Here is a 27,673-nt window from a genome sequence, read left to right as displayed (position 1 = left end):
CCCCTCTCTACCAATCCCTCCACTGACCTCCATTCAGTGTCCTCCACCTCTCTCTACTAATCCCCCCACTGACCTCCACTCAGTGTCCTCCACCCCTCTCTACCAATCCCTCCACTGACCTCCATTCAGTGTCCTCCACCCCTCTCTACCAATCCCTCCACTGGTCTCCATTCAATGTCCTCCACCCCTCTCTACCAATCCCTCCACTGACCTCCATTCAGTGTCCTCCACCTCTCTCTACCAATCCCTCCACTGACCTCCATTCAGTGTTCTCCACCCCTCTCTACCAATCCCTCCACTGACCTCCATTCAGTGTCCTCCACCTCTCTCTACCAATCCCTCCACTGACCTCCATTCAGTGTCCTCCACCCCTCTCTACCAATCCCTCCACTGACCTCCATTCAGTGTCCTCCACCCCTCTCTACCAATCCCTCCACTGGTCTCCATTCAGTGTCCTCCACCCCTCTCTACCAATCCCTCCACTGACCTCCATTCAGTGTCCTCCACCCCTCTCTACCAATCCCTCCACTGGTCTCCATTCAGTGTCCTCCGCCCCTCTCTACCAATCCCTCCACTGATCTCCATTCAGTGTCCTCCACCCCTCTCTGCCAATTCCTCCACTGATCTCCATTCAGTGTCCTCCACCTCTCTCTACCAATCCCTCCACTGACCTCCATTCAGTGTCCTCCACCTCTCTCTACCAATCCCTCCACTGGTCTCCATTCAGTGTCCTCCACCCCTCTCTACCAATCCCTCCACTGACCTCCATTCAGTGTCCTCCACCTCTCTCTACCAATCCCTCCACTGGTCTCCATTCAGTGTCCTCCACCCCTCTCTACCAATCCCTCCACTGACCTCCATTCAGTGTCCTCCACCCCTCTCTACCAATCCCTCCACTGACCTCCATTCAGTGTCCTCCATCCCTCTCTACCAATCCCTCCACTGACCTCCATTCAGTGTCCTCCACCCCTCTCTACCAATCCCCCCACTGACCTCCATTCAGTGTCCTCCACCCCTCTCTACCAATCCCTCCACTGACCTCCATTCAGTGTCCTCCACTCCTCTCCACCAATCCCTCCACTGACCTCCATTCAGTGTCCTCCATCCCTCTCTACCAATCCCTCCACTGGTCTCCATTCAGTGTCCTCCAACCCTCTCTACCAATCCCTCCACTGACCTCCATTCAGTGTCCTCCACCCCTCTCTACCAATCCCTCCACTGACCTCCATTCAGTGTCCTCCACCCCTCTCTACCAATCCCTCCACTGACCTCCATTCAGTGTCCTCCACCCCTCTCTACCAATCCCTCCACTGACCTCCATTCAGTGTCCTCCACTCCTCTCCACCAATCCCTCCACTGACCTCCATTCAGTGTCCTCCACCCCTCTCTACCAATCCCTCCACTGACCTCCATTCAGTGTCCTCCACCCCTCTCTACCAATCCCTCCACTGGTCTCCATTCAGTGTCCTCCACCCCTCTCTACCAATCCCTCCACTGGTCTCCATTCAGTGTCCTCCACCCCTCTCTACCAATCCCTCCACTGATCTCCATTCAGTGTCCTCCACCCCTCTCTACCAATCCCTCCACTGACCTCCATTCAGTGTCCTCCACCCCTCTCTACCAATCCCTCCACTGACCTCCATTCAGTGTCCTCCACTCCTCTCCACCAATCCCTCCACTGACCTCCATTCAGTGTCCTCCACCCCTCTCCACCAATCCCTCCACTGGTCTCCATTCAGTGTCCTCCACCCCTCTCTACCAATCCCTCCACTGACCTCCATTCAGTGTCCTCCACCCCTCTCTACCAATCCCTCCACTGACCTCCATTCAGTGTCCTCCACTCCTCTCCACCAATCCCTCCACTGACCTCCATTCAGTGTCCTCCACCCCTCTCCACCAATCCCTCCACTGGTCTCCATTCAGTGTCCTCCACCCCTCTCTACCAATCCCTCCACTGACCTCCATTCATTGTCCTCCACCCCTCTCTACCAATCCCTCCACTGACCTCCATTCAGTGTCCTCCACCCCTCTCCACCAATCCCTCCACTGGTCTCCATTCAGTGTCCTCCACCCCTCTCTACCAATCCCTCCACTGGTCTCCATTCAGTGTCCTCCACCCCTCTCTACCAATCCCTCCACTGACCTCCATTCAGTGTCCTCCACCCCTCTCTACCAATCCCTCCACTGACCTCCATTCAGTGTCCTCCACCCCTCTCCACCAATCCCTCCACTGGTCTCCATTCAGTGTCCTCCACCCCTCTCTACCAATCCCTCCACTGGTCTCCATTCAGTGTCCTCCACCCCTCTCTACCAATCCCTCCACTGACCTCCATTCAGTGTCCTCCACCCCTCTCCACCAATCCCTCCACTGATCTCCATTCAGTGTCCTCCACCCCTCTCTACCAATCCCTCCACTGACCTCCATTCAGTGTCCTCCACTCCTCTCTACCAATCCCTCCACTGATCTCCATTCAGTGTCCTCCACCCCTCTCTACCAATCCCTCCACTGACCTCCATTCAGTGTCCTCCACCCCTCTCTACCAATCCCTCCACTGACCTCCATTCAGTGTCCTCCACCCCTCTCTACCAATCCCTCCACTGACCTCCATTCAGTGTCCTCCACCCCTCTCTACCAATCCCTCCACTGACCTCCATTCAGTGTCCTCCACCCCTCTCTACTAATCCCTCCACTGACCTTCATTCAGTGTCCTCCACCCCTCTCTACCAATCCCTCCACTGACCTCCATTCAGTGTCCTCCACCCCTCTCTACCAATCCCTCCACTGACCTCCATTCAGTGTCCTCCACCCCTCTCTACCAATCCCTCCACTGACCTCCATTCAGTGTCCTCCACCCCTCTCTACCAATCCCTCCACTGACCTCCACTCAGTGTCCTCCACCCCTCTCTACCAATCCTTCCACTGACCTCCATTCAGTGTCCTCCACCCCTCTCTACCAATCCCTCCACTGATCTCCATTCAGTGTCCTCCACCCCTCTCTACCAATCCCTCCACTGACCTCCATTCAGTGTCCTCCACCCCTCTCTACCAATCCCTCCACTGGTCTCCATTCAGTGTCCTCCACCCCTCTCTACCAATCCCTCCACTGGTCTCCATTCAGTGTCCTCCACCCCTCTCTGCCAATCCCTCCACTGACCTCCACTCAGTGTCCACCACCCCTCTCTACCAATCCCTCCACTGACCTCCATTCAGTGTCCTCCACCCCTCTCTGCCAATCCCTCCACTGACCTCCACTCAGTGTCCACCACCCCTCTCTACCAATCCCTCCACTGACCTCCACTCAGTGTCCTCCACCCCTCTCTGCCAATCCCTCCACTGACCTCCACTCAGTGTCCTCCACCCCTCTCTACCAATCCCTCCACTGACCTCCATTCAGTGTCCTCCACCCCTCGCTGCCAATCCCTCCACTGACCTCCATTCAGTGTCCTCCACCCCTCGCTGCCAATCCCTCCACTGACCTCCATTCAGTGTCCTCCACTCCTCTCTACCAATCCCTCCACTGATCTCCATTCAGTGTCCTCCACCCCTCTCTACCAATCCCTCCACTGACCTCCATTCAGTGTCCTCCACCCCTCTCTACCAATCCCTCCACTGACCTCCATTCAGTGTCCTCCACCCCTCTCTACCAATCCCTCCACTGACCTCCATTCAGTGTCCTCCACCCCTCTCTACAAATCCCTCCACTGACCTCCACTCAGTGTCCTCCACCCCTCTCTACCAATCCCTCCACTGACCTCCATTCAGTGTCCTCCACCCCTCTCTGCCAATCCCTCCACTGACCTCCACTCAGTGTCCTCCACCCCTCTCTACCAATCCCTCCACTGACCTCCATTCAGTGTCCTCCACCCCTCTCCACCAATCCCTCCACTGACCTTCATTCAGTGTCCTCCACCCCTCTCTACCAATCCCTCCACTGACCTCCATTCAGTGTCCTCCACCCCTCTCTACCAATCCCTCCACTGACCTCCATTCAGTGTCCTCCACCCCTCTCTACCAATCCCTCCACTGACCTCCACTCAGTGTCCTCCACCCCTCTCTACCAATCCTTCCACTGACCTCCATTCAGTGTCCTCCACCCCTCTCTACCAATCCCTCCACTGATCTCCATTCAGTGTCCTACACCCCTCTCTACCAATCCCTCCACTGACCTCCATTCAGTGTCCTCCACCCCTCTCTACCAATCCCTCCACTGGTCTCCATTCAGTGTCCTCCACCCCTCTCTACCAATCCCTCCACTGACCTCCATTCAGTGTCCTCCACCCCTCTCTACCAATCCCTCCACTGACCTCCACTCAGTGTCCTCCACCCCTCTCTACCAATCCTTCCACTGACCTCCATTCAGTGTCCTCCACCCCTCTCTACCAATCCCTCCACTGATCTCCATTCAGTGTCCTACACCCCTCTCTACCAATCCCTCCACTGACCTCCATTCAGTGTCCTCCACCCCTCTCTACCAATCCCTCCACTGGTCTCCATTCAGTGTCCTCCACCCCTCTCTACCAATCCCTCCACTGGTCTCCATTCAGTGTCCTCCACCCCTCTCTGCCAATCCCTCCACTGACCTCCACTCAGTGTCCACCACCCCTCTCTACCAATCCCTCCACTGACCTCCATTCAGTGTCCTCCACCCCTCTCTGCCAATCCCTCCACTGACCTCCACTCAGTGTCCACCACCCCTCTCTACCAATCCCTCCACTGACCTCCACTCAGTGTCCTCCACCCCTCTCTACCAATCCCTCCACTGACCTCCACTCAGTGTCCTCCACCCCTCTCTACCAATCCCTCCACTGGTCTCCATTCAGTGTCCTCCACCCCTCTCTACCAATCCCTCCACTGACCTCCATTCAGTGTCCTCCACCCCTCTCTACCAATCCCTCCACTGACCTCCATTCAGTGTCCTCCACCCCTCTCTACCAATCCCTCCACTGACCTCCATTCAGTGTCCTCCACCCATCTCTACCAATCCCTCCACTGACCTCCATTCAGTGTCCTCCACCCCTCTCTACCAATCCCTCCACTGACCTCCATTCAGTGTCCTCCACCCCTCTCTACCAATCCCTCCACTGACCTCCATTCAGTGTCCTCCACCCCTCTCTACCAATCCCTCCACTGGTCTCCATTCAGTGTCCACCACCCCTCTCTACCAATCCCTCCACTGGTCTCCATTCAGTGTCCTCCACCCCTCTCTACCAATCCCTCCACTGATCTCCATTCAGTGTCCTCCACCCCTCTCTACCAATCCCTCCACTGACCTCCATTCAGTGTCCTCCACCCCTCTCTACCAATCCCTCCACTGACCTCCATTCAGTGTCCTCCACCCCTCTCTACCAATCCCTCCACTGGTCTCCATTCAGTGTCCTCCACCCCTCTCTGCCAATCCCTCCACTGACCTCCATTCAGTGTCCTCCACCCCTCTCTGCCAATCCCTACACTGACCTCCATTCAGTGTCCTCCACCCCTCTCTACCAATCCCCCCACTGGTCTCCATTCAGTGTCCTCCACCCCTCTCTACCAATCACTCCACTGGTCTCCATTCAGTGTCCTCCACTCCTCTCTACCAATCCCTCCACTGACCTCCATTCAGTGTCCTCCACTCCTCTCTACCAATCCCTCCACTGACCTCCATTCATTGTCCTCCACCCCTCTCTACCAATCCCTCCACTGGTCTCCATTCAGTGTCCTCCACCCCTCTCTACCAATCCCTCCACTGACCTCCATTCAGTGTCCTCCACCCCTCTCTACCAATCCCTCCACTGGTCTCCATTCAGTGTCCTCCACCCCTCTCTACCAATCCCTCCACTGGTCTCCATTCAGTGTCCTCCACCCCTCTCTACCAATCCCTCCACTGACCTCCATTCAGTGTCCTCCACCCCTCTCTACCAATCCCTCCACTGACCTCCATTCAGTGTCCTCCACCCCTCTCTACCAATCCCTACACTGACCTCCATTCAGTGTCCTCCACTCCTCTCTACCAATCCCTCCACTGGTCTCCATTCAGTGTCCTCCACCCCTCTCTACCAATCCCTCCACTGACCTCCATTCAGTGTCCTCCACCCCTCTCTACCAATCCCTCCACTGACCTCCATTCAGTGTCCTCCACCCCTCTCTGCCAATCCCTCCACTGACCTCCATTCAGTGTCCCCCACCCCCTCTACCAATCCCTCCACTGACCTCCATTCAGTGTCCTCCACCCCTCTCTGCCAATCCCTCCACTGACCTCCATTCAGTGTCCTCCACCCCTCTCTACCAATCCCTCCACTGACCTCCATTCAGTGTCCTCCACCCCTCTCTACCAATCCCTCCACTGACCTCCATTCAGTGTCCTCCACCCCTCTCTACCAATCCCTCCACTGACCTCCATTCAGTGTCCTCCACCCCTCTCTACCAATCCCTCCACTGACCTCCATTCAGTGTCCTCCACCCCTCTCTGCCAATCCCTCCACTGGTCTCCATTCAGTGTCCCCCACCCCTCTCTACCAATCCCTCCACTGATCTCCATTCAGTGTCCTCCACCCCTCTCTACCAATCCCTCCACTGACCTCCATTCAGTGTCCTCCACCCCTCTCTGCCAATCCCTCCACTGGTCTCCATTCAGTGTCCTCCACCCCTCTCTACCAATCCCTCCACTGACCTCCATTCAGTGTCCTCCACTCCTCTCCACCAATCCCTCCACTGACCTCCATTCAGTGTCCTCCACCCCTCTCTACCAATCCCTCCACTGGTCTCCATTCAGTGTCCTCCACCCCTCTCTACCAATCCCTCCACTGACCTCCATTCAGTGTCCTCCACCCCTCTCTACCAATCCCTCCACTGATCTCCATTCAGTGTCCTCCACCCCTCTCTACCAATCCCCCCACTGACCTCCATTCAGTGTCCTCCACTCCTCTCCACCAATCCCTCCACTGACCTCCATTCAGTGTCCTCCACTCCTCTCCACCAATCCCTCCACTGACCTCCATTCAGTGTCCTCCACCCCTCTCTACCAATCCCTCCACTGGTCTCCATTCAGTGTCCTCCACCCCTCTCTACCAATCCCTCCACTGACCTCCATTCCGTGTCCTCCACCCCTCTCTACCAATCCCTCCACTGGTCTCCATTCAGTGTCCTCCACCCCTCTCTACCAATCCCTCCACAGACCTCCATTCAGTGTCCTCCACCCCTCTCTACCAATCCCTCCACTGACCTCCATTCAGTGTCCTCCACCCCTCTCTACCAATCCCTCCACTGGTCTCCATTCAGTGTCCTCCACCCCTCTCTACCAATCCCTCCACTGACCTCCATTCAGTGTCCTCCACCCCTCTCTACCAATCCCTCCACTGGTCTCCATTCAGTGTCCTCCACCTCTCTCTACCAATCCCTCCACTGACCTCCATTCAGTGTCCTCCACCCCTCTCTACCAATCCTTCCACTGACCTCCATTCCGTGTCCTCCACCCCTCTCTACCAATCCCTCCACTGGTCTCCATTCAGTGTCCTCCACCCCTCTCTACCAATCCCTCCACTGACCTCCATTCAGTGTCCTCCACCCCTCTCTACCAATCCCTCCACTGGTCTCCATTCAGTGTCCTCCACCCCTCTCTACCAATCCCTCCACTGACCTCCATTCAGTGTCCTCCACCCCTCTCTACCAATCCCTCCACTGACCTCCATTCCGTGTCCTCCACCCCTCTCTACCAATCCCTCCACTGACCTCCATTCAGTGTCCTCCACCCCTCTCCACCAATCCCTCCACTGACCTCCATTCAGTGTCCTCCACCCCTCTCTACCAATCCCTCCACTGACCTCCATTCAGTGTCCTCCACCCCTCTCTACCAATCCCTCCACTGGTCTCCATTCAGTGTCCTCCACCCCTCTCTGCCAATCCCTACACTGACCTCCATTCAGTGTCCTCCACTCCTCTCTACCAATCCCTCCACTGGTCTCCATTCAGTGTCCTCCACCCCTCTCTACCAATCCCTCCACTGACCTCCATTCAGTGTCCTCCACCCCTCTCTACCAATCCCTCCACTGACCTCCATTCAGTGTCCTCCACCCCTCTCTGCCAATCCCTCCACTGACCTCCATTCAGTGTCCTCCACCCCTCTCTACCAATCCCTCCACTGACCTCCATTCAGTGTCCTCCACCCCTCTCTACCAATCCCTCCACTGACCTCCATTCAGTGTCCTCCACCCCTCTCTACCAATCCCTCCACTGGTCTCCATTCAGTGTCCTCCACCCCTCTCTACCAATCCCTCCACTGACCTCCATTCAGTGTCCTCCACCCCTCTCTACCAATCTCTCCACTGACCTCCATTCAGTGTCCTCCACCCCTCTCTACCAATCCCTCCACTGACCTCCATTCAGTGTCCTCCACCCCTCTCTACCAATCCCTCCACTGACCTCCATTCCGTGTCCTCCACCCCTCTCTACCAATCCCTCCACTGGTCTCCATTCAGTGTCCTCCACCCCTCTCTACCAATCCCTCCACTGACCTCCATTCAGTGTCCTCCACCCCTCTCTACCAATCCCTCCACTGACCTCCATTCAGTGTCCTCCACCCCTCTCTACCAATCCCTCCACTGGTCTCCATTCAGTGTCCTCCACCCCTCTCTACCAATCCCTCCACTGACCTCCATTCAGTGTCCTCCACCTCTCTCTACCAATCCCTCCACTGGTCTCCATTCAGTGTCCTCCACCCCTCTCTACCAATCCCTCCACTGACCTCCATTCAGTGTCCTCCACCCCTCTCTACCAATCCCTCCACTGGTCTCCATTCAGTGTCCTCCACCCCTCTCTACCAATCCCTCCACTGACCTCCATTCAGTGTCCTCCACCCCTCTCTACCAATCCCTCCACTGACCTCCATTCAGTGTCCTCCACCTCTCTCTACCAATCCCTCCACTGGTCTCCATTCAGTGTCCTCCACCCCTCTCTACCAATCCCTCCACTGACCTCCATTCCGTGTCCTCCACCCCTCTCTACCAATCCCTCCACTGACCTCCATTCAGTGTCCTCCACCCCTCTCTACCAATCCCTCCACTGACCTCCATTCAGTGTCCTCCACCCCTCTCTACCAATCCCTCCACTGACCTCCATTCAGTGTCCTCCACCCCTCTCTACCAATCCCTCCACTGACCTCCATTCAGTGTCCTCCACCCCTCTCTACCAATCCCTCCACTGATATCCATTCAGTGTCCTCCACCCCTCTCTACCAATCCCTCCACTGACCTCCATTCAGTGTCCTCCACCCCTCTCTACCAATCCCTCCACTGACCTCCATTCAGTGTCCTCCACCCCTCTCTACCAATCCCTCCACTGGTCTCCATTCAGTGTCCTCCACCCCTCTCTGCCAATCCCTACACTGACCTCCATTCAGTGTCCTCCACTCCTCTCTACCAATCCCTCCACTGGTCTCCATTCAGTGTCCTCCACCCCTCTCTACCAATCCCTCCACTGTCCTCCATTCAGTGTCCTCCACCCCTCTCTACCAATCCCTCCACTGACCTCCATTCAGTGTCCTCCACCCCTCTCTGCCAATCCCTCCACTGACCTCCATTCAGTGTCCTCCACCCCTCTCTACCAATCCCTCCACTGACCTCCATTCAGTGTCCTCCACCCCTCTCTACCAATCCCTCCACTGACCTCCATTCAGTGTCCTCCACCCCTCTCTACCAATCCCTCCACTGGTCTCCATTCAGTGTCCTCCACCCCTCTCTACCAATCCCTCCACTGACCTCCATTCAGTGTCCTCCACCCCTCTCTACCAATCCCTCCACTGACCTCCATTCAGTGTCCTCCACCCCTCTCTACCAATCCCTCCACTGACCTCCATTCAGTGTCCTCCACCCCTCTCTACCAATCTCTCCACTGACCTCCATTCAGTGTCCTCCACCCCTCTCTACCAATCCCTCCACTGACCTCCATTCAGTGTCCTCCACCCCTCTCTACCAATCCCTCCACTGACCTCCATTCCGTGTCCTCCACCCCTCTCTACCAATCCCTCCACTGGTCTCCATTCAGTGTCCTCCACCCCTCTCTACCAATCCCTCCACTGACCTCCATTCAGTGTCCTCCACCCCTCTCTACCAATCCCTCCACTGACCTCCATTCAGTGTCCTCCACCCCTCTCTACCAATCCCTCCACTGGTCTCCATTCAGTGTCCTCCACCCCTCTCTACCAATCCCTCCACTGACCTCCATTCAGTGTCCTCCACCTCTCTCTACCAATCCCTCCACTGGTCTCCATTCAGTGTCCTCCACCCCTCTCTACCAATCCCTCCACTGACCTCCATTCAGTGTCCTCCACCCCTCTCTACCAATCCCTCCACTGACCTCCATTCAGTGTCCTCCACCCCTCTCTACCAATCCCTCCACTGGTCTCCATTCAGTGTCCTCCACCCCTCTCTACCAATCCCTCCACTGATCTCCATTCAGTGTCCTCCACCCCTCTCTACCAATCCCTCCACTGACCTCCATTCAGTGTCCTCCACCCCTCTCTACCAATCACTCCACTGACCTCCATTCAGTGTCCTCCACCCCTCTCTACCAATCCCTCCACTGACCTCCATTCAGTGTCCTCCACCCCTCTCTACCAATCCTTCCACTGACCTCCATTCAGTGTCCTCCACCCCTCTCTACCAATCCCTCCACTGACCTCCATTCAGTGTACTCCACCCCTCTCTACCAATCCCTCCACTGACCTCCATTCAGTGTCCTCCACTCCTCTCTACCAATCCCTCCACTGACCTCCATTCAGTGTCCTCCACCCCTCTCTACCAATCCCTCCACTGGTCTCCATTCAATGTCCTCCACCCCTCTCTACCAATCCCTCCACTGACCTCCATTCAGTGTCCTCCACCTCTCTCTACCAATCCCTCCACTGACCTCCATTCAGTGTCCTCCACCCCTCTCTACCAATCCCTCCACTGACCTCCATTCAGTGTCCTCCACCCCTCTCTACCAATCCCTCCACTGACCTCCATTCAGTGTCCTCCACCCCTCTCTACCAATCCCTCCACTGGTCTCCATTCAGTGTCCTCCACCCCTCTCTACCAATCCCTCCACTGACCTCCATTCAGTGTCCTCCACCCCTCTCTACCAATCCCTCCACTGACCTCCATTCAGTGTCCTCCACCCCTCTCTACCAATCCCTCCACTGGTCTCCATTCAATGTCCTCCACCCCTCTCTACCAATCCCTCCACTGACCTCCATTCAGTGTCCTCCACCACTCTCTACCAATCCCTCCACTGACCTCCATTCAGTGTCCTCCACCCCTCTCTACCAATCCCTCCACTGACCTCCATTCAGTGTCCTCCACCCCCCTCTCTACCAATCCCTCCACTGACCTCCATTCAGTGTCCTCCACCCCTCTCTACCAATCCCTCCACTGACCTCCATTCAGTGTCCTCCACCCCTCTCTACCAATCCCTCCACTGACCTCCATTCATTGTCCTCCACCCCTCTCTACCAATCCCTCCACTGATCTCCATTCAGTGTCCTCCACCCCTCTCTACCAATCACTCCACTGACCTCCATTCAGTGTCCTCCACCCCTCTCTACCAATCCCTCCACTGACCTCCATTCAGTGTCCTCCACCCCTCTCTACCAATCCTTCCACTGACCTCCATTCAGTGTCCTCCAACCCTCTCTACCAATCCCTCCACTGACCTCCATTCAGTGTCCTCCACCCCTCTCTACCAATCCCTCCACTGGTCTCCATTCAGTGTCCTCCACCCCTCTCTACCAATCCCTCCACTGACCTCCATTCAGTGTCCTCCACCCCTCTCTACCAATCCCTCCACTGACCTCCATTCAGTGTCCTCCACCCCTCTCTACCAATCCCTCCACTGGTCTCCATTCAATGTCCTCCACCCCTCTCTACCAATCCCTCCACTGACCTCCATTCAGTGTCCTCCACCTCTCTCTACCAATCCCTCCACTGACCTCCATTCAGTGTCCTCCACCCCTCTCTACCAATCCCTCCACTGACCTCCATTCAGTGTCCTCCACCCCTCTCTACCAATCCCTCCACTGACCTCCATTCAGTGTCCTCCACCCCTCTCTACCAATCCCTCCACTGGTCTCCATTCAGTGTCCTCCACCCCTCTCTACCAATCCCTCCACTGACCTCCATTCAGTGTCCTCCACCCCTCTCTACCAATCCCTCCACTGGTCTCCATTCAATGTCCTCCACCCCTCTCTACCAATCCCTCCACTGACCTCCATTCAGTGTCCTCCACCTCTCTCTACCAATCCCTCCACTGACCTCCATTCAGTGTCCTCCACCCCTCTCTACCAATCCCTCCACTGACCTCCATTCAGTGTCCTCCACCCCTCTCTACCAATCCCTCCACTGGTCTCCATTCAGTGTCCTCCACCCCTCTCTACCAATCCCTCCACTGACCTCCATTCAGTGTCCTCCACCCCTCTCTACCAATCCCTCCACTGGTCTCCATTCAGTGTCCTCCGCCCCTCTCTACCAATCCCTCCACTGATCTCCATTCAGTGTCCTCCACCCCTCTCTGCCAATTCCTCCACTGATCTCCATTCAGTGTCCTCCACCTCTCTCTACCAATCCCTCCACTGACCTCCATTCAGTGTCCTCCACCTCTCTCTACCAATCCCTCCACTGGTCTCCATTCAGTGTCCTCCACCCCTCTCTACCAATCCCTCCACTGACCTCCATTCAGTGTCCTCCACCTCTCTCTACCAATCCCTCCACTGGTCTCCATTCAGTGTCCTCCACCCCTCTCTACCAATCCCTCCACTGACCTCCATTCAGTGTCCTCCACCCCTCTCTACCAATCCCTCCACTGACCTCCATTCAGTGTCCTCCATCCCTCTCTACCAATCCCTCCACTGACCTCCATTCAGTGTCCTCCACCCCTCTCTACCAATCCCCCCACTGACCTCCATTCAGTGTCCTCCACCCCTCTCTACCAATCTCTCCACTGACCTCCATTCAGTGTCCTCCACTCCTCTCCACCAATCCCTCCACTGACCTCCATTCAGTGTCCTCCATCCCTCTCTACCAATCCCTCCACTGGTCTCCATTCAGTGTCCTCCAACCCTCTCTACCAATCCCTCCACTGACCTCCATTCAGTGTCCTCCACCCCTCTCTACCAATCCCTCCACTGACCTCCATTCAGTGTCCTCCACCCCTCTCCACCAATCCCTCCACTGACCTCCATTCATTGTCCTCCACCCCTCTCTACCAATCCCTCCACTGACCTCCATTCAGTGTCCTCCACCCCTCTCTACCAATCCCTCCACTGACCTCCATTCAGTGTCCTCCACCCCTCTCCACCAATCCCTCCACTGGTCTCCATTCAGTGTCCTCCACCCCTCTCTACCAATCCCTCCACTGGTCTCCATTCAGTGTCCTCCACCCCTCTCTACCAATCCCTCCACTGATCTCCATTCATTGTCCTCCACCCCTCTCTACCAATCCCTCCACTGACCTCCATTCAGTGTCCTCCACCTCTCTCTACCAATCCCTCCACTGGTCTCCATTCAGTGTCCTCCACCCCTCTCTACCAATCCCTCCACTGACCTCCATTCAGTGTCCTCCACCCCTCTCTACCAATCCCTCCACTGACCTCCATTCAGTGTCCTCCATCCCTCTCTACCAATCCCTCCACTGGTCTCCATTCAGTGTCCTCCACCCCTCTCTACCAATCCCTCCACTGACCTCCATTCAGTGTCCTCCACTCCTCTCCACCAATCCCTCCACTGACCTCCATTCAGTGTCCTCCACCCCTCTCTACCAATCCCTCCACTGACCTCCATTCAGTGTCCTCCACCCCTCTCCACCAATCCCTCCACTGGTCTCCATTCAGTGTCCTCCACCCCTCTCTACCAATCCCTCCACTGGTCTCCATTCAGTGTCCTCCACCCCTCTCTACCAATCCCTCCACTGACCTCCATTCAGTGTCCTCCACCCCTCTCTACCAATCCCTCCACTGACCTCCATTCAGTGTCCTCCACTCCTCTCCACCAATCCCTCCACTGACCTCCATTCAGTGTCCTCCACCCCTCTCCACCAATCCCTCCACTGGTCTCCATTCAGTGTCCTCCACCCCTCTCTACCAATCCCTCCACTGGTCTCCATTCAGTGTCCTCCACCCCTCTCTACCAATCCCTCCACTGACCTCCATTCAGTGTCCTCCACCTCTCTCTACCAATCCCTCCACTGGTCTCCATTCAGTGTCCTCCACCCCTCTCTACCAATCCCTCCACTGATCTCCATTCAGTGTCCTCCACCCCTCTCTACCAATCCCTCCACTGACCTCCATTCAGTGTCCTCCACCCCTCTCTACCAATCCCTCCACTGACCTCCATTCAGTGTCCTCCACTTCTCTCCACCAATCCCTCCACTGACCTCCATTCAGTGTCCTCCACCCCTCCACCAATCCCTCCACTGGTCTCCATTCAGTGTCCTCCACCCCTCTCTACCAATCCCTCCACTGACCTCCATTCAGTGTCCTCCACCCCTCTCTACCAATCCCTCCACTGACCTCCATTCAGTGTCCTCCACTCCTCTCCACCAATCCCTCCACTGACCTCCATTCAGTGTCCTCCACCCCTCTCCACCAATCCCTCCACTGGTCTCCATTCAGTGTCCTCCACCCCTCTCTACCAATCCCTCCACTGGTCTCCATTCAGTGTCCTCCACCCCTCTCTACCAATCCCTCCACTGACCTCCATTCATTGTCCTCCACCCCTCTCTACCAATCCCTCCACTGACCTCCATTCAGTGTCCTCCACCCCTCTCCACCAATCCCTCCACTGGTCTCCATTCAGTGTCCTCCACCCCTCTCTACCAATCCCTCCACTGGTCTCCATTCAGTGTCCTCCACCCCTCTCTACCAATCCCTCCACTGACCTCCATTCAGTGTCCTCCACCCCTCTCCACCAATCCCTCCACTGATCTCCATTCAGTGTCCTCCACCCCTCTCTACCAATCCCTCCACTGACCTCCATTCAGTGTCCTCCACTCCTCTCTACCAATCCCTCCACTGATCTCCATTCAGTGTCCTCCACCCCTCTCTACCAATCCCTCCACTGACCTCCATTCAGTGTCCTCCACCCCTCTCTACCAATCCCTCCACTGACCTCCATTCAGTGTCCTCCACCCCTCTCTACCAATCCCTCCACTGACCTCCATTCAGTGTCCTCCACCCCTCTCTACCAATCCCTCCACTGACCTCCATTCAGTGTCCTCCACCCCTCTCTACCAATCCCTCCACTGACCTCCATTCAGTGTCCTCCACTCCTCTCTACCAATCCCTCCACTGATCTCCATTCAGTGTCCTCCACCCCTCTCTACCAATCCCTCCACTGACCTCCATTCAGTGTCCTCCACCCCTCTCTACCAATCCCTCCACTGACCTCCATTCAGTGTCCTCCACCCCTCTCCACCAATCCCTCCAATGGTCTCCATTCAGTGTCCTCCACCCCTCTCTACCAATCCCTCCACTGGTCTCCATTCAGAGTCCTCCACCCCTCTCTACCAATCCCTCCACTGACCTCCATTCAGTGTCCTCCACTCCTCTCCACCAATCCCTCCACTGACCTCCATTCAGTGTCCTCCACCCCTCTCCACCAATCCCTCCACTGGTCTCCATTCAGTGTCCTCCACCCCTCTCTACCAATCCCTCCACTGGTCTCCATTCAGTGTCCTCCACCCCTCTCTACCAATCCCTCCACTGACCTCCATTCAGTGTCCTCCACCCCTCTCCACCAATCCCTCCACTGATCTCCATTCAGTGTCCTCCACTCCTCTCTACCAATCCCTCCACTGATCTCCATTCAGTGTCCTCCACCCCTCTCTACCAATCCCTCCACTGACCTCCATTCAGTGTCCTCCACCCCTCTCTACCAATCCCTCCACTGACCTCCATTCAGTGTCCTCCACCCCTCTCTACCAATCCCTCCACTGACCTCCATTCAGTGTCCTCCACCTCTCTCTACCAATCCCTCCACTGGTCTCCATTCAGTGTCCTCCACCCCTCTCTACCAATCCCTCCACTGACCTCCATTCAGTGTCCTCCACCCCTCTCTACCAATCCCTCCACTGACCTCCATTCAGTGTCCTCCACCCCTCTCTACCAATCCCTCCACTGGTCTCCATTCAGTGTCCTCCACCCCTCTCTACCAATCCCTCCACTGATCTCCATTCAGTGTCCTCCACCCCTCTCTACCAATCCCTCCACTGACCTCCATTCAGTGTCCTCCACCCCTCTCTACCAATCACTCCACTGACCTCCATTCAGTGTCCTCCACCCCTCTCTACCAAGCCCTCCACTGACCTCCATTCAGTGTCCTCCACCCCTCTCTACCAATCCTTCCACTGACCTCCATTCAGTGTACTCCACCCCTCTCTACCAATCTCTCCACTGACCTCCATTCAGTGTCCTCCACTCCTCTCTACCAATCCCTCCACTGACCTCCATTCAGTGTCCTCCACCCCTCTCTACCAATCCCTCCACTGGTCTCCATTCAATGTCCTCCACCCCTCTCTACCAATCCCTCCACTGACCTCCATTCAGTGTCCTCCACCTCTCTCTACCAATCCCTCCACTGACCTCCATTCAGTGTCCTCCACCCCTCTCTACCAATCCCTCCACTGACCTCCATTCAGTGTCCTCCACCCCTCTCTACCAATCCCTCCACTGACCTCCATTCAGTGTCCTCCACCCCTCTCTACCAATCCCTCCACTGGTCTCCATTCAGTGTCCTCCACCCCTCTCTACCAATCCCTCCACTGACCTCCATTCAGTGTCCTCCACCCCTCTCTACCAATCCCTCCACTGACCTCCATTCAGTGTCCTCCACCCCTCTCTACCAATCCCTCCACTGGTCTCCATTCAATGTCCTCCACCCCTCTCTACCAATCCCTCCACTGACCTCCATTCAGTGTCCTCCACCCCTCTCTACCAATCCCTCCACTGACCTCCATTCAGTGTCCTCCACCCCCCTCTCTACCAATCCCTCCACTGACCTCCATTCAGTGTCCTCCACCCCTCTCTACCAATCCCTCCACTGACCTCCATTCAGTGTCCTCCACCCCTCTCTACCAATCCCTCCACTGACCTCCATTCATTGTCCTCCACCCCTCTCTACCAATCCCTCCACTGATCTCCATTCAGTGTCCTCCACCCCTCTCTACCAATCACTCCACTGACCTCCATTCAGTGTCCTCCACCCCTCTCTACCAATCCCTCCACTGACCTCCATTCAGTGTCCTCCACCCCTCTCTACCAATCCTTCCACTGACCTCCATTCAGTGTCCTCCACCCCTCTCTACCAATCCCTCCACTGACCTCCATTCAGTGTCCTTCACCTCTCTCTACCAATCCCTCCACTGACCTCCATTCAGTGTCCTCCACCCCTCTCTACCAATCCCTCCACTGACCTCCATTCAGTGTCCTCCACCCCTCTCTACCAATCCCTCCACTGACCTCCATTCAGTGTCCTCCACCCCTCTCTACCAATCCCTCCACTGGTCTCCATTCAGTGTCCTCCACCCCTCTCTACCAATCCCTCCACTGACCTCCATTCAGTGTCCTCCACCCCTCTCTACCAATCCCTCCACTGACCTCCATTCAGTGTCCTCCACCCCTCTCTACCAATCCCTCCACTGGTCTCCATTCAATGTCCTCCACCCCTCTCTACCAATCCCTCCACTGACCTCCATTCAGTGTCCTCCACCTCTCTCTACCAATCCCTCCACTGACCTCCATTCAGTGTCCTCCACCCCTCTCTACCAATCCCTCCACTGACCTCCATTCAGTGTCCTCCACCCCTCTCTACCAATCCCTCCACTGGTCTCCATTCAGTGTCCTCCACCCCTCTCTACCAATCCCTCCACTGACCTCCATTCAGTGTCCTCCACCCCACTCTACCAATCCCTCCACTGACCTCCATTCAGTGTCCTCCACCCCTCTCTACCAATCCCCCCACTGGTCTCCATTCAATGTCCTCCACCCCTCTCTACCAATCCCTCCACTGACCTCCATTCAGTGTCCTCCACCCCTCTCTACCAATCCCTCCACTGACCTCCATTCAGTGTCCTCCACCCCTCTCTACCAATCCTTCCACTGACCTCCATTCAGTGTCCTCCACCCCTCTCTACCAATCCCTCCACTGACCTCCATTCAGTGTCCTCCACCCCTCTCTACCAATCCCTCCACTGGTCTCCATTCAGTGTCCTCCACCCCTCTCTACCAATCCCTCCACTGACCTCCATTCAGTGTCCTCCACCCCTCTCTACCAATCCCTCCACTGACCTCCATTCAGTGTCCTCCACCCCTTTCTACCAATCCCTCCACTGGTCTCCATTCAATGTCCTCCACCCCTCTCTACCAATCCCTCCACTGACCTCCATTCAGTGTCCTCCACCTCTCTCTACCAATCCCTCCACTGACCTCCATTCAGTGTTCTCCACCCCTCTCTACCAATCCCTCCACTGACCTCCATTCAGTGTCCTCCACCTCTCTCTACTAATCCCCCCACTGACCTCCACTCAGTGTCCTCCACCCCTCTCTACCAATCCCTCCACTGACCTCCATTCAGTGTCCTCCACCCCTCTCTACCAATCCCTCCACTGGTCTCCATTCAATGTCCTCCACCCCTCTCTACCAATCCCTCCACTGACCTCCATTCAGTGTCCTCCACCTCTCTCTACCAATCCCTCCACTGACCTCCATTCAGTGTCCTCCACCCCTCTCTACCAATCCCTCCACTGACCTCCATTCAGTGTCCTCCACCCCTCTCTACCAATCCCTCCACTGGTCTCCATTCAGTGTCCTCCACCCCTCTCTACCAATCCCTCCACTGACCTCCATTCAGTGTCCTCCACCCCTCTCTACCAATCCCTCCACTGGTCTCCATTCAGTGTCCTCCGCCCCTCTCTACCAATCCCTCCACTGATCTCCATTCAGTGTCCTCCACCCCTCTCTGCCAATTCCTCCACTGATCTCCATTCAGTGTCCTCCACCTCTCTCTACCAATCCCTCCACTGACCTCCATTCAGTGTCCTCCACCTCTCTCTACCAATCCCTCCACTGGTCTCCATTCAGTGTCCTCCACCCCTCTCTACCAATCCCTCCACTGACCTCCATTCAGTGTCCTCCACCTCTCTCTACCAATCCCTCCACTGGTCTCCATTCAGTGTCCTCCACCCCTCTCTACCAATCCCTCCACTGACCTCCATTCAGTGTCCTCCACCCCTCTCTACCAATCCCTCCACTGACCTCCATTCAGTGTCCTCCATCCCTCTCTACCAATCCCTCCACTGACCTCCATTCAGTGTCCTCCACCCCTCTCTACCAATCCCCCCACTGACCTCCATTCAGTGTCCTCCACCCCTCTCTACCAATCCCTCCACTGACCTCCATTCAGTGTCCTCCACTCCTCTCCACCAATCCCTCCACTGACCTCCATTCAGTGTCCTCCATCCCTCTCTACCAATCCCTCCACTGGTCTCCATTCAGTGTCCTCCAACCCTCTCTACCAATCCCTCCACTGACCTCCATTCAGTGTCCTCCACCCCTCTCTACCAATCCCTCCACTGACCTCCATTCAGTGTCCTCCACCCCTCTCCACCAATCCCTCCACTGACCTCCATTCATTGTCCTCCACCCCTCTCTACCAATCCCTCCACTGACCTCCATTCAGTGTCCTCCACCCCTCTCTACCAATCCCTCCACTGACCTCCATTCAGTGTCCTCCACCCCTCTCCACCAATCCCTCCACTGGTCTCCATTCAGTGTCCTCCACCCCTCTCTACCAATCCCTCCACTGGTCTCCATTCAGTGTCCTCCACCCCTCTCTACCAATCACTCCACTGACCTCCATTCAGTGTCCTCCACCCCTCTCTACCAATCCCTCCACTGGTCTCCATTCAGTGTCCTCCACCCCTCTCTACCAATCACTCCACTGGTCTCCATTCAGTGTCCTCCACCCCTCTCTACCAATCCCTCCACTGGTCTCCATTCAGTGTCCTCCACCCCTCTCTACCAATCCCTCCACTGACCTCCATTCAGTGTCCTCCACCCCTCTCTACCAATCCCTCCACTGGTCTCCATTCAGTGTCCTCCACCCCTCTCTACCAATCCCTCCACTGACCTCCATTCAGTGTCCTCCACCCCTCTCTACCAATCCCTCCACTGGTCTGCATTCAGTGTCCACCACCCCTCTCTACCAATCCCTCCACTGGTCTCCATTCAGTGTCCTCCACCCCTCTCTACCAATCCCTCCACTGATCTCCATTCAGTGTCCTCCACCCCTCTCTACCAATCCCTCCACTGACCTCCATTCAGTGTCCTCCACCCCTCTCTACCAATCCCTCCACTGACCTCCATTCAGTGTCCTCCACCCCTCTCTACCAATCCCTCCACTGACCTCCATTCAGTGTCCTCCACTCCTCTCTACCAATCCCTCCACTGGTCTCCATTCAGTGTCCTCCACCCCTCTCTACCAATCCCTCCACTGACCTCCATTCAGTGTCCTCCACCCCTCTCTACCAATCCCTCCACTGACCTCCATTCAGTGTCCTCCACCCCTCTCTACCAATCCCTCCACTGACCTCCATTCAGTGTCCTCCACCCCTCTCTACCAATCCCTCCACTGACCTCCATTCAGTGTCCTCCACCCCTCTCTACCAATCCCTCCACTGACCTCCATTCAGTGTCCTCCACCCCTCTCTACCAATCCCTCCACTGACCTCCATTCAGTGTCCTCCACCCCTCTCTACCAATCCCTCCACTGGTCTCCATTCAGTGTCCTCCACCACTCTCTACCAATCCCTCCACTGACCTCCATTCAGTGTCCTCCACCCCTCTCTACCAATCCCTCCACTGACCTCCATTCAGTGTCCTCCACCCCTCTCTACCAATCCCTCCACTGACCTCCATTCAGTGTCCTCCACCCCTCTCTACCAATCCCTCCACTGGTCTCCATTCAGTGTCCTCCACCCCTCTCTACCAATCCCTCCACTGATCTCCATTCAGTGTCCTCCACCCCTCTCTACTAATCCCTCCACTGACCTCCATTCAGTGTCCTCCACCCCTCTCTGCCAATCCCTCCACTGACCTCCACTCAGTGTCCTCCACCCCTCTCTACCAATCCCTCCACTGACCTCCACTCAGTGTCCTCCACCCCTCTCTGCCAATCCCTCCACTGGTCTCCATTCAGTGTCCTCCACCCCTCTCTACCAATCCCTCCACTGACCTCCATTCAATGTCCTCCACCCCTCTCTGCCAATCCCTCCACTGACCTCCACTCAGTGTCCTCCACCCCTCTCTACCAATCCCTCCACTGGTATCCACTCAGTGTCCTCCACCCCTCTCTACCAATCCCTCCACTGGTCTCCATTCAGTGTCCTCCACCCCTCTCTACCAATCCCTCCACTGACCTCCATTCAGTGTCCTCCACCCCTCTCTACCAATCCCTCCACTGACCTCCATTCAGTGTCCTCCACCCCTCTCTACCAATCCCTCCACTGGTCTCCATTCAGTGTCCTCCACCCCTCTCTGCCAATCCCTACACTGACCTCCATTCAGTGTCCTCCACTCCTCTCTACCAATCCCTCCACTGGTCTCCATTCAGTGTCCTCCACCCCTCTCTACCAATCCCTCCACTGACCTCCATTCAGTGTCCTCCACCCCTCTCTACCAATCCCTCCACTGACCTCCATTCAGTGTCCTCCACCCCTCTCTGCCAATCCCTCCACTGACCTCCATTCAGTGTCCTCCACCCCTCTCTACCAATCCCTCCACTGACCTCCATTCAGTGTCCTCCACCCCTCTCTACCAATCCCTCCACTGACCTCCATTCAGTGTCCTCCACCCCTCTCTACCAATCCCTCCACTGGTCTCCATTCAGTGTCCTCCACCCCTCTCTACCAATCCCTCCACTGACCTCCATTCAGTGTCCTCCACCCCTCTCTACCAATCTCTCCACTGACCTCCATTCAGTGTCCTCCACCCCTCTCTACCAATCCCTCCACTGACCTCCATTCAGTGTCCTCCACCCCTCTCTACCAATCCCTCCACTGACCTCCATTCCGTGTCCTCCACCCCTCTCTACCAATCCCTCCACTGGTCTCCATTCAGTGTCCTCCACCCCTCTCTACCAATCCCTCCACTGACCTCCATTCAGTGTCCTCCACCCCTCTCTACCAATCCCTCCACTGACCTCCATTCAGTGTCCTCCACCCCTCTCTACCAATCCCTCCACTGGTCTCCATTCAGTGTCCTCCACCCCTCTCTACCAATCCCTCCACTGACCTCCATTCAGTGTCCTCCACCTCTCTCTACCAATCCCTCCACTGGTCTCCATTCAGTGTCCTCCACCCCTCTCTACCAATCCCTCCACTGACCTCCATTCAGTGTCCTCCACCCCTCTCTACCAATCCCTCCACTGGTCTCCATTCAGTGTCCTCCACCCCTCTCTACCAATCCCTCCACTGACCTCCATTCAGTGTCCTCCACCCCTCTCTACCAATCCCTCCACTGACCTCCATTCAGTGTCCTCCACCTCTCTCTACCAATCCCTCCACTGGTCTCCATTCAGTGTCCTCCACCCCTCTCTACCAATCCCTCCACTGACCTCCATTCCGTGTCCTCCACCCCTCTCTACCAATCCCTCCACTGACCTCCATTCAGTGTCCTCCACCCCTCTCTACCAATCCCTCCACTGACCTCCATTCAGTGTCCTCCACCCCTCTCTACCAATCCCTCCACTGACCTCCATTCAGTGTCCTCCACCCCTCTCTACCAATCCCTCCACTGACCTCCATTCAGTGTCCTCCACCCCTCTCTACCAATCCCTCCACTGATATCCATTCAGTGTCCTCCACCCCTCTCTACCAATCCCTCCACTGACCTCCATTCAGTGTCCTCCACCCCTCTCTACCAATCCCTCCACTGACCTCCATTCAGTGTCCTCCACCCCTCTCTACCAATCCCTCCACTGGTCTCCATTCAGTGTCCTCCACCCCTCTCTGCCAATCCCTACACTGACCTCCATTCAGTGTCCTCCACTCCTCTCTACCAATCCCTCCACTGGTCTCCATTCAGTGTCCTCCACCCCTCTCTACCAATCCCTCCACTGTCCTCCATTCAGTGTCCTCCACCCCTCTCTACCAATCCCTCCACTGACCTCCATTCAGTGTCCTCCACCCCTCTCTGCCAATCCCTCCACTGACCTCCATTCAGTGTCCTCCACCCCTCTCTACCAATCCCTCCACTGACCTCCATTCAGTGTCCTCCACCCCTCTCTACCAATCCCTCCACTGACCTCCATTCAGTGTCCTCCACCCCTCTCTACCAATCCCTCCACTGGTCTCCATTCAGTGTCCTCCACCCCTCTCTACCAATCCCTCCACTGACCTCCATTCAGTGTCCTCCACCCCTCTCTACCAATCCCTCCACTGACCTCCATTCAGTGTCCTCCACCCCTCTCTACCAATCCCTCCACTGACCTCCATTCAGTGTCCTCCACCCCTCTCTACCAATCTCTCCACTGACCTCCATTCAGTGTCCTCCACCCCTCTCTACCAATCCCTCCACTGACCTCCATTCAGTGTCCTCCACCCCTCTCTACCAATCCCTCCACTGACCTCCATTCCGTGTCCTCCACCCCTCTCTACCAATCCCTCCACTGGTCTCCATTCAGTGTCCTCCACCCCTCTCTACCAATCCCTCCACTGACCTCCATTCAGTGTCCTCCACCCCTCTCTACCAATCCCTCCACTGACCTCCATTCAGTGTCCTCCACCCCTCTCTACCAATCCCTCCACTGGTCTCCATTCAGTGTCCTCCACCCCTCTCTACCAATCCCTCCACTGACCTCCATTCAGTGTCCTCCACCTCTCTCTACCAATCCCTCCACTGGTCTCCATTCAGTGTCCTCCACCCCTCTCTACCAATCCCTCCACTGACCTCCATTCAGTGTCCTCCACCCCTCTCTACCAATCCCTCCACTGACCTCCATTCAGTGTCCTCCACCCCTCTCTACCAATCCCTCCACTGGTCTCCATTCAGTGTCCTCCACCCCTCTCTACCAATCCCTCCACTGATCTCCATTCAGTGTCCTCCACCCCTCTCTACCAATCCCTCCACTGACCTCCATTCAGTGTCCTCCACCCCTCTCTACCAATCACTCCACTGACCTCCATTCAGTGTCCTCCACCCCTCTCTACCAATCCCTCCACTGACCTCCATTCAGTGTCCTCCACCCCTCTCTACCAATCCTTCCACTGACCTCCATTCAGTGTCCTCCACCCCTCTCTACCAATCCCTCCACTGACCTCCATTCAGTGTACTCCACCCCTCTCTACCAATCCCTCCACTGACCTCCATTCAGTGTCCTCCACTCCTCTCTACCAATCCCTCCACTGACCTCCATTCAGTGTCCTCCACCCCTCTCTACCAATCCCTCCACTGGTCTCCATTCAATGTCCTCCACCCCTCTCTACCAATCCCTCCACTGACCTCCATTCAGTGTCCTCCACCTCTCTCTACCAATCCCTCCACTGACCTCCATTCAGTGTCCTCCACCCCTCTCTACCAATCCCTCCACTGACCTCCATTCAGTGTCCTCCACCCCTCTCTACCAATCCCTCCACTGACCTCCATTCAGTGTCCTCCACCCCTCTCTACCAATCCCTCCACTGGTCTCCATTCAGTGTCCTCCACCCCTCTCTACCAATCCCTCCACTGACCTCCATTCAGTGTCCTCCACCCCTCTCTACCAATCCCTCCACTGACCTCCATTCAGTGTCCTCCACCCCTCTCTACCAATCCCTCCACTGGTCTCCATTCAATGTCCTCCACCCCTCTCTACCAATCCCTCCACTGACCTCCATTCAGTGTCCTCCACCACTCTCTACCAATCCCTCCACTGACCTCCATTCAGTGTCCTCCACCCCTCTCTACCAATCCCTCCACTGACCTCCATTCAGTGTCCTCCACCCCCCTCTCTACCAATCCCTCCACTGACCTCCATTCAGTGTCCTCCACCCCTCTCTACCAATCCCTCCACTGACCTCCATTCAGTGTCCTCCACCCCTCTCTACCAATCCCTCCACTGACCTCCATTCATTGTCCTCCACCCCTCTCTACCAATCCCTCCACTGATCTCCATTCAGTGTCCTCCACCCCTCTCTACCAATCACTCCACTGACCTCCATTCAGTGTCCTCCACCCCTCTCTACCAATCCCTCCACTGACCTCCATTCAGTGTCCTCCACCCCTCTCTACCAATCCTTCCACTGACCTCCATTCAGTGTCCTCCAACCCTCTCTACCAATCCCTCCACTGACCTCCATTCAGTGTCCTCCACCCCTCTCTACCAATCCCTCCACTGGTCTCCATTCAGTGTCCTCCACCCCTCTCTACCAATCCCTCCACTGACCTCCATTCAGTGTCCTCCACCCCTCTCTACCAATCCCTCCACTGACCTCCATTCAGTGTCCTCCACCCCTCTCTACCAATCCCTCCACTGGTCTCCATTCAATGTCCTCCACCCCTCTCTACCAATCCCTCCACTGACCTCCATTCAGTGTCCTCCACCTCTCTCTACCAATCCCTCCACTGACCTCCATTCAGTGTCCTCCACCCCTCTCTACCAATCCCTCCACTGACCTCCATTCAGTGTCCTCCACCCCTCTCTACCAATCCCTCCACTGACCTCCATTCAGTGTCCTCCACCCCTCTCTACCAATCCCTCCACTGGTCTCCATTCAGTGTCCTCCACCCCTCTCTACCAATCCCTCCACTGACCTCCATTCAGTGTCCTCCACCCCTCTCTACCAATCCCTCCACTGGTCTCCATTCAATGTCCTCCACCCCTCTCTACCAATCCCTCCACTGACCTCCATTCAGTGTCCTCCACCTCTCTCTACCAATCCCTCCACTGACCTCCATTCAGTGTCCTCCACCCCTCTCTACCAATCCCTCCACTGACCTCCATTCAGTGTCCTCCACCCCTCTCTACCAATCCCTCCACTGGTCTCCATTCAGTGTCCTCCACCCCTCTCTACCAATCCCTCCACTGACCTCCATTCAGTGTCCTCCACCCCTCTCTACCAATCCCTCCACTGGTCTCCATTCAGTGTCCTCCGCCCCTCTCTACCAATCCCTCCACTGATCTCCATTCAGTGTCCTCCACCCCTCTCTGCCAATTCCTCCACTGATCTCCATTCAGTGTCCTCCACCTCTCTCTACCAATCCCTCCACTGACCTCCATTCAGTGTCCTCCACCTCTCTCTACCAATCCCTCCACTGGTCTCCATTCAGTGTCCTCCACCCCTCTCTACCAATCCCTCCACTGACCTCCATTCAGTGTCCTCCACCTCTCTCTACCAATCCCTCCACTGGTCTCCATTCAGTGTCCTCCACCCCTCTCTACCAATCCCTCCACTGACCTCCATTCAGTGTCCTCCACCCCTCTCTACCAATCCCTCCACTGACCTCCATTCAGTGTCCTCCATCCCTCTCTACCAATCCCTCCACTGACCTCCATTCAGTGTCCTCCACCCCTCTCTACCAATCCCCCCACTGACCTCCATTCAGTGTCCTCCACCCCTCTCTACCAATCTCTCCACTGACCTCCATTCAGTGTCCTCCACTCCTCTCCACCAATCCCTCCACTGACCTCCATTCAGTGTCCTCCATCCCTCTCTACCAATCCCTCCACTGGTCTCCATTCAGTGTCCTCCAACCCTCTCTACCAATCCCTCCACTGACCTCCATTCAGTGTCCTCCACCCCTCTCTACCAATCCCTCCACTGACCTCCATTCAGTGTCCTCCACCCCTCTCCACCAATCCCTCCACTGACCTCCATTCATTGTCCTCCACCCCTCTCTACCAATCCCTCCACTGACCTCCATTCAGTGTCCTCCACCCCTCTCTACCAATCCCTCCACTGACCTCCATTCAGTGTCCTCCACCCCTCTCCACCAATCCCTCCACTGGTCTCCATTCAGTGTCCTCCACCCCTCTCTACCAATCCCTCCACTGGTCTCCATTCAGTGTCCTCCACCCCTCTCTACCAATCCCTCCACTGATCTCCATTCATTGTCCTCCACCCCTCTCTACCAATCCCTCCACTGACCTCCATTCAGTGTCCTCCACCTCTCTCTACCAATCCCTCCACTGGTCTCCATTCAGTGTCCTCCACCCCTCTCTACCAATCCCTCCACTGACCTCCATTCAGTGTCCTCCACCCCTCTCTACCAATCCCTCCACTGACCTCCATTCAGTGTCCTCCACCCCTCTCTACCAATCCCTCCACTGGTCTCCATTCAGTGTCCTCCACCCCTCTCTACCAATCACTCCACTGGTCTCCATTCAGTGTCCTCCACCCCTCTCTACCAATCCCTCCACTGGTCTCCATTCAGTGTCCTCCACCCCTCTCTACCAATCCCTCCACTGACCTCCATTCAGTGTCCTCCACCCCTCTCTACCAATCCCTCCACTGGTCTCCATTCAGTGTCCTCCACCCCTCTCTACCAATCCCTCCACTGACCTCCATTCAGTGTCCTCCACCCCTCTCTACCAATCCCTCCACTGGTCTGCATTCAGTGTCCACCACCCCTCTCTACCAATCCCTCCACTGGTCTCCATTCAGTGTCCTCCACCCCTCTCTACCAATCCCTCCACT

Source organism: Lithobates pipiens, unplaced genomic scaffold (assembly GCF_037356315.1).
Source record: "Lithobates pipiens isolate NorthernLeopardFrog02 unplaced genomic scaffold, aLitPip1_a1.2 Scaffold_30, whole genome shotgun sequence".
NCBI lineage: Eukaryota > Metazoa > Chordata > Amphibia > Anura > Ranidae > Lithobates > Lithobates pipiens.
Note: the sequence above shows the minus strand (reverse complement) of the source record.